This window comes from Antechinus flavipes, chromosome 1, assembly GCF_016432865.1.
Source record: "Antechinus flavipes isolate AdamAnt ecotype Samford, QLD, Australia chromosome 1, AdamAnt_v2, whole genome shotgun sequence".
Taxonomy (NCBI): domain Eukaryota; kingdom Metazoa; phylum Chordata; class Mammalia; order Dasyuromorphia; family Dasyuridae; genus Antechinus; species Antechinus flavipes.
In genome coordinates this window covers 182,262,452-182,275,357 of record NC_067398.1, presented here as the reverse complement: position 1 = coordinate 182,275,357, position 12,906 = coordinate 182,262,452, and positions in this window count along the sequence as shown.

Sequence of the window (12,906 nt, the reverse complement as noted above, 5' to 3'; positions counted from 1 at the left end):
AATAAATGAGTCTGGCTTATATCCAGTATGCCAGGGAGTTGAAACAGGGAACCAAACATTTGGAGACCTGTGTCTTGAGGTCTTATGCCTCCCTGAACAGGGCATAGAAAGAATTAGACATGAAGGAACAGGAGGAAAGGAAAAGATGGAGAGATAGAGAAACATATAGTTAGACAGTGATAGAAATAAAGATAGAAAGAGAGAGACAGAGACAGAGACACAGAAAGACACACAGGGAGAAACACACACACACACACACACACACAGAGAAAGGGGTGGGAGGGAGATGGGGAAGAGAGATAGAGACAGAGAGATAGAGACAGTGAGACAGACAAAGACAGAGAGAAACAGAAAAAGACAAAGAGACAGAGACAGAGAGAGAGAGAGAGAGAGAGAGAGAGAGAGAGAGAGAGGGAAAGGAAAAGAGGGAGAGAAGAATAGACGAGAAAGAGAGAGAGACAGAGACAAAGTGAGACAGATAAAGAGAGAGGAAGAAGGATAGGAAAGAGAGAGACAGTGACAGAAGCAGAGAGAGACAGAGAGAGAAAGAATGGGGAGAGAGAAAGAGAGAGAGACACAAAGAAAGACAGAGGCAGAGAAACACAGAGAGGGAGAGAGAGAAGAAGAGGGAGAGGGAAAGAGAGAGAGAGAGAAAGAGAGACAGAGAGATAGGAGGAAAAGAGGGAGAGAGAGACATAGAGACAGAAACAGAGAGAGGCAGAGACAGAGAGATAGGGAGAAAAAAGAGGGAGAGAGAGACAGTGACAGAGGCAGAGAGAGAGACTGAGAGGGAGATTGGGGAGAAAGACAGAGACAGAGAGATAGAGAGAAAAAAGAGGGAGAGAGGGAAAGGGAAAGAGAAGAAGAGAGGGAGGAGAAGAGAGAGAAAGAGAGAAATAGAGACAGAGAGAGTCAGAGAGAAAGGGAAAGAGAAAGAGACAGAAGGAGAGGGAGGGGAAAAGAGAGACAGACAGATGGACAGAGATACAGACAGAGACAGAAATTGATACAAAGATAGAGACAGATTGAAATAGAGAGACTGTAGAATGTTAGTCTTGGATTTTGGACAATCTGAGTTTAAATTCTGTACACATATTAGCTATGTGACCCTGTGCAAGTCCCTTAACCTCATGATACTGCAGGCTACTCTAAAATTATAAATTATAAAGATATGATAATTGCACATCAATAGAGGGAATTTTCACATCAAAGATTCTTTACACTGATGAAATCACAAGTCCAAACATGACCTCAAAAAAAAAAGATTCAGCTGAAATATTAATCTTTATAAAACAAAAACCACTTAACCCAGTTTCCGCTAATTCCTTTTCCTTTGCAACAATGCTCAGGACAGAACTTGTGGAATGCCAGTCCCTAATGACTGGAACATTGCTTTGGAGACTATGTAGAAAGAAGTTAGTCTGTTCTTTTAAAAGTGTAACTCTGTTTCCATAAAAAAAAGTTAATTGTTTAAAACTTCAAACCCTCTTATGAATCATGAAGAGCTCTAGTCCTTTTGAATCAATCTAGAAATGTGTGCTCTGTTTTTGTTTGTCACCTTCCATTTTTCTGACATAAGCTCCGACATTTTTCAGTCCTCTCCATGGAATCACTCTTGTGGTGACAAAAACATTAATACAATTTCCTGCACTTAAGCTGACAAACAAAGGTATCTAGTGATTACAATAACTTTGCAGGCTTTTTTTTTTTTTTTTTTCTCTTTTTGTCAACTAGAGCATGATTGAAGCCAGGAGAAAGAGTTGTTCTTTAAGATTAAATCCTCAAGCAACTAGTGACAAACTCCTTGTCCTTGAAGCTTATATAAATAACTTTCCTGTGTTTTTTTAACCTGTTTCCCCCCTTCCCCCGTCACCCCAGCAGTGAGACATGTCACACCACTGGTCCATATCCATCTCCCTTTATTGATGTCCACTTTGGTATCTGTACAGGTCATCCATTTTGCTGCCTCCTTTGGCAGCCACTGGGAACGAGCAAGGAAAGTTCCTGGACTTTGTGTGCTGGGCTGGGGGAGGAGGGAGAAGGAAGGAGTGTCAGTTTTCTCCAGGACTAACAGTCCCAATCAGATGCTGGTCCTGGGTCTCATAAATCTTGTGGGTGACCCAGGTGAACCCTGAGGCTCAGAGCTCACTGAAAACTGATCAGGGCCCTGCTTAGTTTAACAGGCCTTTTTCAGTGACAAGTGAAGGGTTCAACAAATGCACAAAACAGATATATATTAGCTGAAAAACTAATGGCTTTTAAAAGAATGTTTGACAATTGTTTAAGGCTGTCTGTAGATCCATTATACTGATAAACGACCATCTTGGTATACGCTAAAGTCGAGTTGCCTAGCAGAAAACCAACTTAAAGTTTGATTCTTTCTTTCTTTTTTGATTCAGTTTAATATTTTTTTTTCAATTTGATTTTTTTTTGAATATTGTTTTTAACTTCAGGAGACATACATGTTTTCCGGGAACTGAGAAAACTTTAAGAAAACAGGAAAAAAATTACCTGTGTTGCATAAATTAAACCTTGTAGCCAAATTGGAATTAAAAAGACTCAGAAAATGCCCCTAGTGACCTGCTATTGACCGCTTGAACTTCTAAGTTAGGGTCAGTGGGGGCCCAGAATAAGAGGTCAAAAGCTGGTCAGTGCTCCTCAGTCCCGGCATGTTGAATAGGAAGACTTTATAGCTGTGATTTATGCAATTTGCAGAGACAGGTTAAGGAGGCCTTAAAACATGCCACAGTGCTCACTTACACTGGGTACACTATCCGCTTGGAAAATAAATTCTGATTGTCCGGCTGAAATCTCTTGGGGATACGCCTTGAAGTATTTTACCCTCTGTGTCTAAAGATTCATTCCCACACTCGACCCCTGAACGTGACAAGGTTAGTGTTTCCAGATTTATTTAAACAATACAAATGCACCAAATGAAGCCCTTTCTAAACCTGATTAATTGCAAAGGCAGAATAACCATCAGTAATGAATTATTTGGGGGTGTGGGGGGCAGGTAGCTAACTCTTAACAACAGTTAAAACTCTTAAATCAGTCACTGAGGGGCTCCAAATACAATGAAAATGGCTATTTTTACACAATTCCAAATATGAGATCTTTGGAACTTCTACTTGAATTGAAGGCCTTTGTGGTCTGTTGTTATTGAGAGTAAATTAGAAAAGAGTTGATAATTTATTTTCAGAACTATGTTGGTAACACTATAGGGGAGGGGAACCAATTAACTTCTTTTTTTTTTTTTTCTGCTTACTTTTCATTTGAAAAGAAACTTGCTCTTCCTAAAAATCATATTGCCTTTTGGATTCAGGTATAGTTAAATCACAAACAAGAGAGCAAACATTTTGCTTTTACTATGCTTTCCTTCCTTGAAATCTATAATATGGAGCTGCGAGTCTAAATTAATTTCCTCAGAAGCAAGCTTGGAATTGTGACCTGGTCTTTGTATTTACTAACCACGGTTTACATGGATGCTATAAACCAGGAACTGAACCCAGGTTTTTCAAGGATGAAAAGGCTATAAACCTTTGAACTACCTTGTTGCCTGCTTACAGGGAATTTACTGCTTCTTGGTGCATGTGTTCCCATAACTCAAATTGGCTTTGATCTAATAAATGCAACTTAACAAGGTATTAGTCTATAATATGGCCTAATTGCATTTGGTATAATGAGAAAAAAAGCTAAAATGGTGAAAGATATTCACATTGAAAAATGGCTACCTAGCAATATTCAGCTACTAATTTCCATAAAGTTTTTAAGGACACACTCTAAGAGAGGTTAATGCATGCCCTAAATATATATTTGTGCAAGTGATAAAGACGTAGCACTCTTAACAGTTTCAATTTGTCAGGTAAATAATACACTAATCAAAATTATTTTTTATAATCAGTTTATGACAAGAAGGCCTAAAAGGCTATAAAAGTAGTATACACTTTGGGAACAACAACAAAAAGTCCTAGATAAATATTGTTTAGCTGACCAATCTTAGGGCATTTCTGGTCTTACAAGACACATTGTCTCTCTATTCCAACTTTTACCTTCCTTTTAAAATTCCCAGGTATATTTACTTGATAAAACTGCATAGCTCAAAAATGCTTTACTAATCTCCCATGAATTTATTCAGTCACAGGATTTAAGCTGAAGAGTATGACCAAACCCCTCTTAAGGCCCAAGGATATTAAGTGACCTGAACAAGGTGAAAGAGTAGATAAAAGCCAGGATCTGATTTGAAAATCCTTGATTCCATATTCTTCTGAATATCTTGTCTCCCTACAGGAATGGTTTGTTCATGTTCTTGTTCTATCATCATCATTAAAACCATGCGCAACATCATACTCATTGTCATTAATATTATCATTATCACTGTTATTAGAAAAAGGAAAGGGAATCTTAATGTCAATCCTTTTACAACAGTCCCTCAGCAATGGCAGAAAAATTCACTTTTATTTTGGTGAAGAGACCAAACGAACCACTTTTGGATCACAGTAGGCCCTGTAGACAAATCAAGATTAGGTTTGAAATCAAGAAAAACCAAAAAACCTAACGTGGAAACTCTCTGATTTAGATGGTCATAGTCATATTTTCACAGTGATATAATTGGCTTTTGTTGGTGGGTTCTCAAACATTAGTGTGTTTAAAAGGCTGTTTTCTTACTGCATTCAATCTGTTGTAAAAAAGGGTATCTTCCTTCTTGAACAATAAAAATTAAAGCTAATGTTCCCAGTTCACTCTAAATAGCTTTCTGGAAATTCAGAAAGTCAGTTAATTAAATATTCTATTATGAAGTATTTTCTATTACTAGAAGAAATTAAAAATAGACAGAGAACACAGGGCAGTAATTAATGAGGTTACTTACTGAAGATCCAAAGAAAGCTGAATTCTAAGACTGGCCCTGCAAAATGTCTCCCAAAGCCCTGAAGGAAGGGAAGTTTACATCCTGATGATCACTTTTGATAAAATGATATTTTTCAGAAATATTTTTCAGATGGGAGGTGAAAAGAAATGATTGATTCTTCTTCTTGTCATGAGGACTTAATGTTGCTCATCCTTCTTACTTACAAAGGACCAGTGACATCACAAAGTTGGGATCAAGGTAGTATGTCCAACTGTGGCTGAGGTTCTACCAAGTCAGGAACAAATAGTTCATTTGAAGATTTTGCACCAAAATCTCTCTACATTTGTCTTGTGCTGTTGTGATTCTGTTTTGGTCATAGAGCACAGAACTTTAAAGTGAGCATATCATGTAGGAGATTCTGAGCCAGTATCTATCAAGCCTCAAAAACAAGATTAAAATTCTTCAGAGAAACTTTAACAGTGTCCTTATATGGATTTTTTTTTTTACCTCTGTATGAACACTGGCCTTGTGCTCCATACATTCTTCTCCATAAATAGTCTTTAAAGATTCTTTCATATACTCATATAAAAACACAAATTAAAAACAAGTTAGTAATAAATAAGAAATTGCGTATATGATCATTTGAGCTCACCCTTAGTAATGCTTCTCACTTTTTCCACTGTGAATGATACTTCATTTCTTTTTCCTCTTCCTTCTTCTAGGCCCATTTTTCCCCAAATGATATCAACTTTATCTGTAATTTCTTCAGCAGATTGAGAGTTGTTGTCTAATATATATTTTAGAGAATTACCTGGGGACCTTTAGAAGTGATGACTGGCACATAATGTATACCAGTAACCAGTGTTAGCTCTCTATCCACTATGCTTTGATATCTTAATATACATATTTTAAAAGTCATTATTAGCAAATTCTACTAGAGAACAACTGAGGTTGGTGGATCTTTTAAGTTCCATGCTGCACTAAAACTAAACCCTACAGATATCTGTATTGTCTGATATTGATATAATGATCTCCTGACATGGGGTTGGGGGAGAACAGACCTCCTAAGAAGAGATGAACCAACCCACACTGGAAATAGAAGAGATCAAATCTCTATGCTTTCCAACCATGGAATAAATTCTGGGCCAGTGAGTGTGCTTTTGTACTTCCAACCGTAGTGAGATTGGGAAACTCAATCTCTAAATAAACCAATATTCAATCAATCAAATGAATTACTGAATGAACAAATAAATGAAAGTAATTATTATTAACTTCTTAATTATCAATGTATCCATTTCTGAATATGGCCTGTTTAGTAGTTATTGTCTTAAGTCATTATTTTGTCATAGTGACATGCAATATCATGAAGCTAGTGGGAAAAATGGGTCACTACAAGCTTTTCTTACAAAGCTCTAAGGAGTAGAATGTGTGAGGGAGAGGGGTGTTCATTTCATAGGGGGAAATGTTGGTCTATTTTTCATCATTCTATTTTTATAGATTAATGTATTTAAGACTGGAAAGAGGTAGTGGTCATGTGCCTTGTCTAAACTTCTCATTTTATCTATGCATGATATTGAAACTTACCAAGTTAAAATAACTTTCTCAAAGTCATATAGCAGAGTTAAGTAGTAGAGTAAGGGCTGCAATCTCAGGTCTTTACTACAAATCTAGTACTCCTTCCAAGACCAATTTTTCTAATAAGATAGCTCATATACCACTGACCAGGTAGGATTTGCATTATCTGTGAACATAAATTCTTTTTGGCCAATCATAGATGGTGATAATTAAGGTCAGCTTTGTAAAGCTGGCAAATATTTAGGATTGTTGATCTTCAATTCTGTATCTTTTCCTCAATGATTTTTTTTTTTTACTTTGTCTGCTTCCTAAATTCCTCAATCAATATAAAAAAGCATGTGACTTCAACATTTGTATTGATTGAAAATAATTCATTCTCAAGTATTGTTCCTTCTAAGATAGTGACATAAGACATTTTATCTCTAGTTCCTCCCTTAAAATATAAGGCTTCATTTTAGTGTGGTGGTAAAACTAAATTCTCCATATAGTAAGATCACAAGTTCTGGTAAATATAAAAACTGCCTTAAATACAAACTAAATGACATATTGACAAGTTGTGTTTTTGCTGTCTAACCTTCTGTCCAGGAAAGTTTATAGAGATTCATCTATCATCTGTTGTTTTATTTTTTTCTTTTCCCCCAAGAGCATTTCATGGAGATCATCTATGAAGAAGTAAAAACACTGTAGTTTCCATTATAAAAGATTACCAGAATGCTAGAATTTAGAAAAGAACAATCTTAATTACTTCCTATAGATCAGCTCCAGCTTGTCAACATCTTTCTAAAATGAGAGGATTGAACTAAATTATCTCTAAGGTCTCTTTCATCTCCAGATTTATTATTTATTGCCATTCAGTCCTTTCAGTCATGTCTGACTCTTTGGGATACTATTTGCAGTTTTCTTGGCAAATATACTGGAATGATTTGCCATTTCCTTTTTAAGCTCATTATATAGATTAGGAAACTGAGGCAAGTAGGATTAAATGACTTGTTCAGGGTTGTACAACTAGTAATTGTGTGAGGCTAGATTTGTACTCAGGAAAATGAGTTTTCCTGACTGCAGACTTAACCCTCTATCTATCTAGCTGCCCCAAATATGTTATATTATTTATGAAATGAATAAAGGACTAACAGAATATTTGAATTGGAAGGTATCGCAGAGGCTCTTGAGTCAGTTCAATTTATACCTGAATAAGATAACATATTCAATAAGGAGTCATTCATTTAATTGCCTGAGTTAGGTGGTTGCCAGAATCATATACTTAGAATGTGTAGATGGAACTACTTCAGCAACCATTTAACACACCCATGAAAAGTATTTCTGTTAACAAGGGACTATCTAGCCTCTGTTTGAAGGCCTCCAATGAAGGGCAAACTACTCTCTCTTTAAGCAGCTGATTATATACTTGGACAATTCTGATTGTTAATTTTTTTGACATCATGTCTAAATTTGTCTTTTTTTAAGTTCCAGCTATTCTTTCTCTGGGGCCAGACAAAAATAAGTCTAATCTCTTTTCTATCTGATAATTCTTAAAAGACTTGATGACAAGTAACAGAATCTTCCACCAGGTTAAACATTCCCAAGTTCCTCAACTGAAATGACACCTCACTTTCCCTGGCATCCTCTGCTACTAGGTCTTTTTTGTCTTCTATACATAGCTTTAAAAAAAGATATCTGATGAATCCCTTGTGGATGGAACTTCTCCTGAGATAATATCTTTATTAAAATAACTACCCTTTCTGTCTTCCCATTTTTATTCTTTAAAATTTCTTATTTTTCTTGGGATGACTTCTTCAATAGAATTTGAATGAACAAGTAGAATTTCTCTCGATTTTTAAAAATCTGTTTCCCCATAATTAAATATATGTCAAGACAAGCAATATTTTCTCTCCTTTCATTCAAAATTTCCTCCAAATTATGTCATCTTTGTTACTTCCAGTCAGATCCAATATACAAGTTGATATTGCTGGTTCATTTCTATTTTGAAGTATAAAATCAATGGGTGTTTACACCCATTAAATCTCATCTGACTAGAATAAGCTTTCTAGTTATTCCACTAAAATCCTCCTCAGTCTCCTTACTTTGAGTTGCTATAAAATGGTAGTCATAGAGAATGTTTTGGTCATAGCAATTCTCAAAGATTAATTTCCAAGTCATAGATGGGTTGAAAACTGCACTGATATCATAAAGCAATGTGTATTAAAAATAAATAAATTTGCTGCAATAAAAAAGAAAATTTCACTGATAGAAAACATATGCATGCTAGTGAGATCACAAAAAATGAAATATTGAATACTTAAAGAATAATTAAGATATTTCTAAAATATCTGGATTTTTTTTTGCTAGAAAAGATGTTATTTTCATAACATAGACTGTAACCTCACTAAATTTTAAAGGCCAGTTTCTTTCTTTTTTTATTAATTATTATAGCTTTTTATTAACAAGATATATGCATAGGTAATTTTTCAGCATTGACAGTTGTGAATCCTTTTGTTTCAACTTTTCCCCTCCTTTCCCCCACCCCTTCCCTCAGATGGCAGGTTGGGCAATACATGTTAAATATGTTAAAGTATAAGTTAAATACAATATATGTATACATGTCCAAACAGTTATTTTGCTGTATAAAAAGAGTTGGACTTTGAAATAGTGTACAATAGGAAATTGTGAAGGAAATCAAAAATGCAGGTGGAAAAGGTAGAGGGACTGGGAATTCTATGTAATGGTTCTTAGTCATCTCCCAGAGTTCTTTCTCTGGGTGTAGCTGGTTCAGTTCATTACTGCTCTATTGGAACTTATTTGGTTCATCTCATTGTTGAAGAGGGCCATGTCCATCAGTATTGATTATCATATAGTATTGTTGTTGAAGTATATAATGATCTCCTGGTCCTGCTCATTTCACTCAGCATCTGTTCATGTAAGTCTCTCCAAGTCTGTCTTTATTCATTCTGCTGGTCATTTCTTACAGAACAATAATATTCCATAACATTCATATACTACAATTTATTCAGCCATTCTCCAATTGATGGGCATCCACTCAGTTTCCAGTTTCTGGCCACCACAAAGAGGGCTGCCACAAACATTCTTGCACATACAGGTCCCTTTCTTGACAGTTTCTTGAGTTTCTGTGATTAAAAAAAAAGAAATACTTGGGTTTTTTTTAAACTTTTTTTTATTTTGAAAAAAATTTCTTTACAACATTATCCCTTGCACTCACTTCTATTCTGACTTTTTCTCTCCTTCCTTCCATCCCCTCCCCGAGATGGCAAGCAATCCTATACATGTTAAATATGTCACAGTATATCCTAGATACAATATATGTGTACAGAACAGAACAGTTCTCTTGTTGCACAGGAAAAAAGAAATACTTGTTGACCAACCTTCTGATGATGAAATTCTCAAAACCTAACCAAATTGACTCTCATAAAAGACCAATCATTTAAAACATAAAGAGGCTTTGAAACTTGATAGGAGGTCCTAGACCTCGTGCTCTCCTGTTACAAACTTTATTAACAATCCAACATGCAAGTAAACCAAAGGAAGCTTCTAGAAAGGAGTTACTGTGTGAAATATGGTGTGAGAATTATGGCACATAGTAAGAAAGCAGGGAAAATTCTAGACAACAGTAGCAAGATAGAATAAGGAATAAAGCATCTTTCTAGGAATATAGCTCTGTTATATACCGCCATGGTTAGACCACATCTGGGTATTCAGTTCTGAGCAACACATTTAGGAAGGGTATTGATAAGCTGCAGAGTATATTATTTTCATTCAGCTTTAATTAAAATTTCACATTTATTTCATTTACTTAAAGACATTATTTTGAGAAAGGATCCAGAGACTTCACTTGATTACCAAAGTTAAAGTTAAGTTGAAAAAAAGTTTAGAACTTTATGATTATCTATTTATCCATATAAATACAATGTTTATTTAGCCTTATTTTGGGCCAGGCCTTTTGTTAAGTACTGGGGATATAAATACATTTGAATAAGACATCTTTTACCCCCAGAGAACTTACATTAAAATATGAAAGATAGAATAATAAAGGGGAGCTAAAAAGTATAGTATGGGAATCATATTTGTTCAGCTTGGGTTCAGAAGTCAGGATTAAAAGGAAAGTGTAGAAACTACAGAGATGCAGACAAATTGATTTAAGGAAAAACCATAACAACCATTCAGAAGGGCAACAGGTTTCTATCTTTGGAGAACTCTGGGCAAAGGAGGAATGAGGTGTTTCCTAGTGATATAACTAAAGAGATCTTTGATTGAATACAGATCAAAGAAAATCATTTCAGAAGTCTCAACATTTAAATCTGTGATTATTCTTTATTCATAATTTCTAATTTATTCTGTATGTATTTTATCTGTATGTAGTCATGTAAATGTTTTCTCCCTTTGATTAGAACATAATATCCTTGAAAGTAGGCAATGTCTTTTCTTTTTTCTTTCCCCAGCACTTGTCACATTGTTTGGTATACAGTAAGTACTTAATATTTATTGACTGTGGTTTTATATCCAGACAAAGGTACTAGTGGAATGGAAATATGTGGTGATTTTTAGTGAAATTTCAGTCATCAGAAAATAGGTAAGGGAGATCTTCAGCGTTAGGTTAAAACTTCCCTCTGAAGCCATACTATGCCTAAGGCTGTCTCTGAAGATTAATCTGCTTTCTTAATATAAGGAAGACTAAGATAAATGGAATGGAATGAATAAAAATGGGTCTCTCCCCCAGACATGCTTCTGTTCCCACAAGGAAGGTGAGCTTGCACAAGAACTGCCAGAAGCTTATTCCCTTATAATGTCTGGAAGAAACAGAGATAAATCTCTCAGAACTTCTCATTTCTTGATGATGTATCCCAGTTTCTGAGATTTGGTCTGCTGGCCTTGATTACTTCTTTTGTCTTCTCTTCTCCATTCTTCCTTATTAATTCTTGACTCTTCCCTCTCATGTCTTTTTGTCAGACACTTAGAATCTCCAGATCATTTTTACTGCATCCTCTCCTCACCATATAGCACTACCCCTCTTCTGGCCTTCTTTTAATTTGATCCTCAATCTCATCACCCAGAATATGTGTTAATAATGCAAATTTCTTTTTTCTTTTGGATTTATGATAAACAGGGAGGAGCTGTATTTGTGACTCGGTGACTTTGGGGCTAGACAGACATGGGAGATGACTTGTAAGATGGGGACAAATGGTTGCCATCACCAGGCAGAAACAAAGCAATACTAGATGCTGGATTGTCAAATATAGTTCTTTTTATCTTTGAAAGCATGTATCTTAGGATAGCTGAATAAATTCTAGTATATGAATGCTGTAAGATATTCATTGTGAAAGATATGATAAGATGTTTTCAGAGAAAACTGAGAAGATGTGTATGAATGTGTAGAGTAAAATGAATAGAATCATAAAAAGAATTTATATAATTTTAAAAAATTGAAAAATGTAAGAATTCTGATCAATTCAATAATCCCTCATGATTCTAGAGGACTGATGAGGAAGCATGCTAGAAACTTCCTGATAGAGTAGTTAGAAAATCAAGATGCAAAATAACACAGGCACATTTTGGATGTGGGCAATCTGGGGATTTATTAATTGATAATGCATATTTTTATGAAATTTAATATAGTACCAGGCACATAGTAGACACTTGAATGTTTATTAACTGAATGACTGACAAGGGTTTAATCTTTTCTTTTTTTCCTACAATCTGGGGAAGTAGGAGGGAGAGAAGATAAATACTTGTAAATTTTTTTTAAAAGTATATGTTAGTCTGTATGATTATATAATTAAAGGAAAAACTGTTGCTATCAATGTGGTTTATAGATGCTAAAGAACTTAAAAAGTGAGGAAATTAAAAAAAAACTAGAAAATTATTTTGGTTGTGCAAAAAAGTAATACTAATTTTGTGAACTGCTTATCTTTCATGCCTAATTGCACAGCTGGTTTGTGACCTGGGACAAATTACTCTCAGGGCCTTGGTTTCCTCAACTGTAAAATGAGGAGGTTGGATTAGGTCTCTAAAGTCTCCTTTGACTCTGAAATGCTATGATTCAATGAACTTGGGAAATCACTGTGAACTTCTGATAGAGAGAATGATAGCTATAGATTACAAGGAGCACTGGGGTGCGGGGAAGAGGAAAAGGTGAGGAAGTAATATAACTCTTTATGATTAGATATTAGATTTTGGAGGCAACATTGGTCTCCTAAGGGATCTGTGCTTTCAGATACCAATATGGTGGTGAAAAATATGGTCTCTTTGTTTGAAAGCAAATCATTTGCTAAAAGAAAGATTAATGCTCATCAAAAGTTCTTATGTTCTTCATACTTGTTGATCAGTTTTATACTTAGATTACTTTCTCCTTGATCTCCTCTAAAAGTTTCTCATTGTGTCAAATTTTTAAGGTCTATGTTTGCATGCTTTGTGTGTCTGTGTGTGTGTGTGTGTGTGTGTGTGTGTGTGTGACTTAGAGACTAATTCAACTTAAA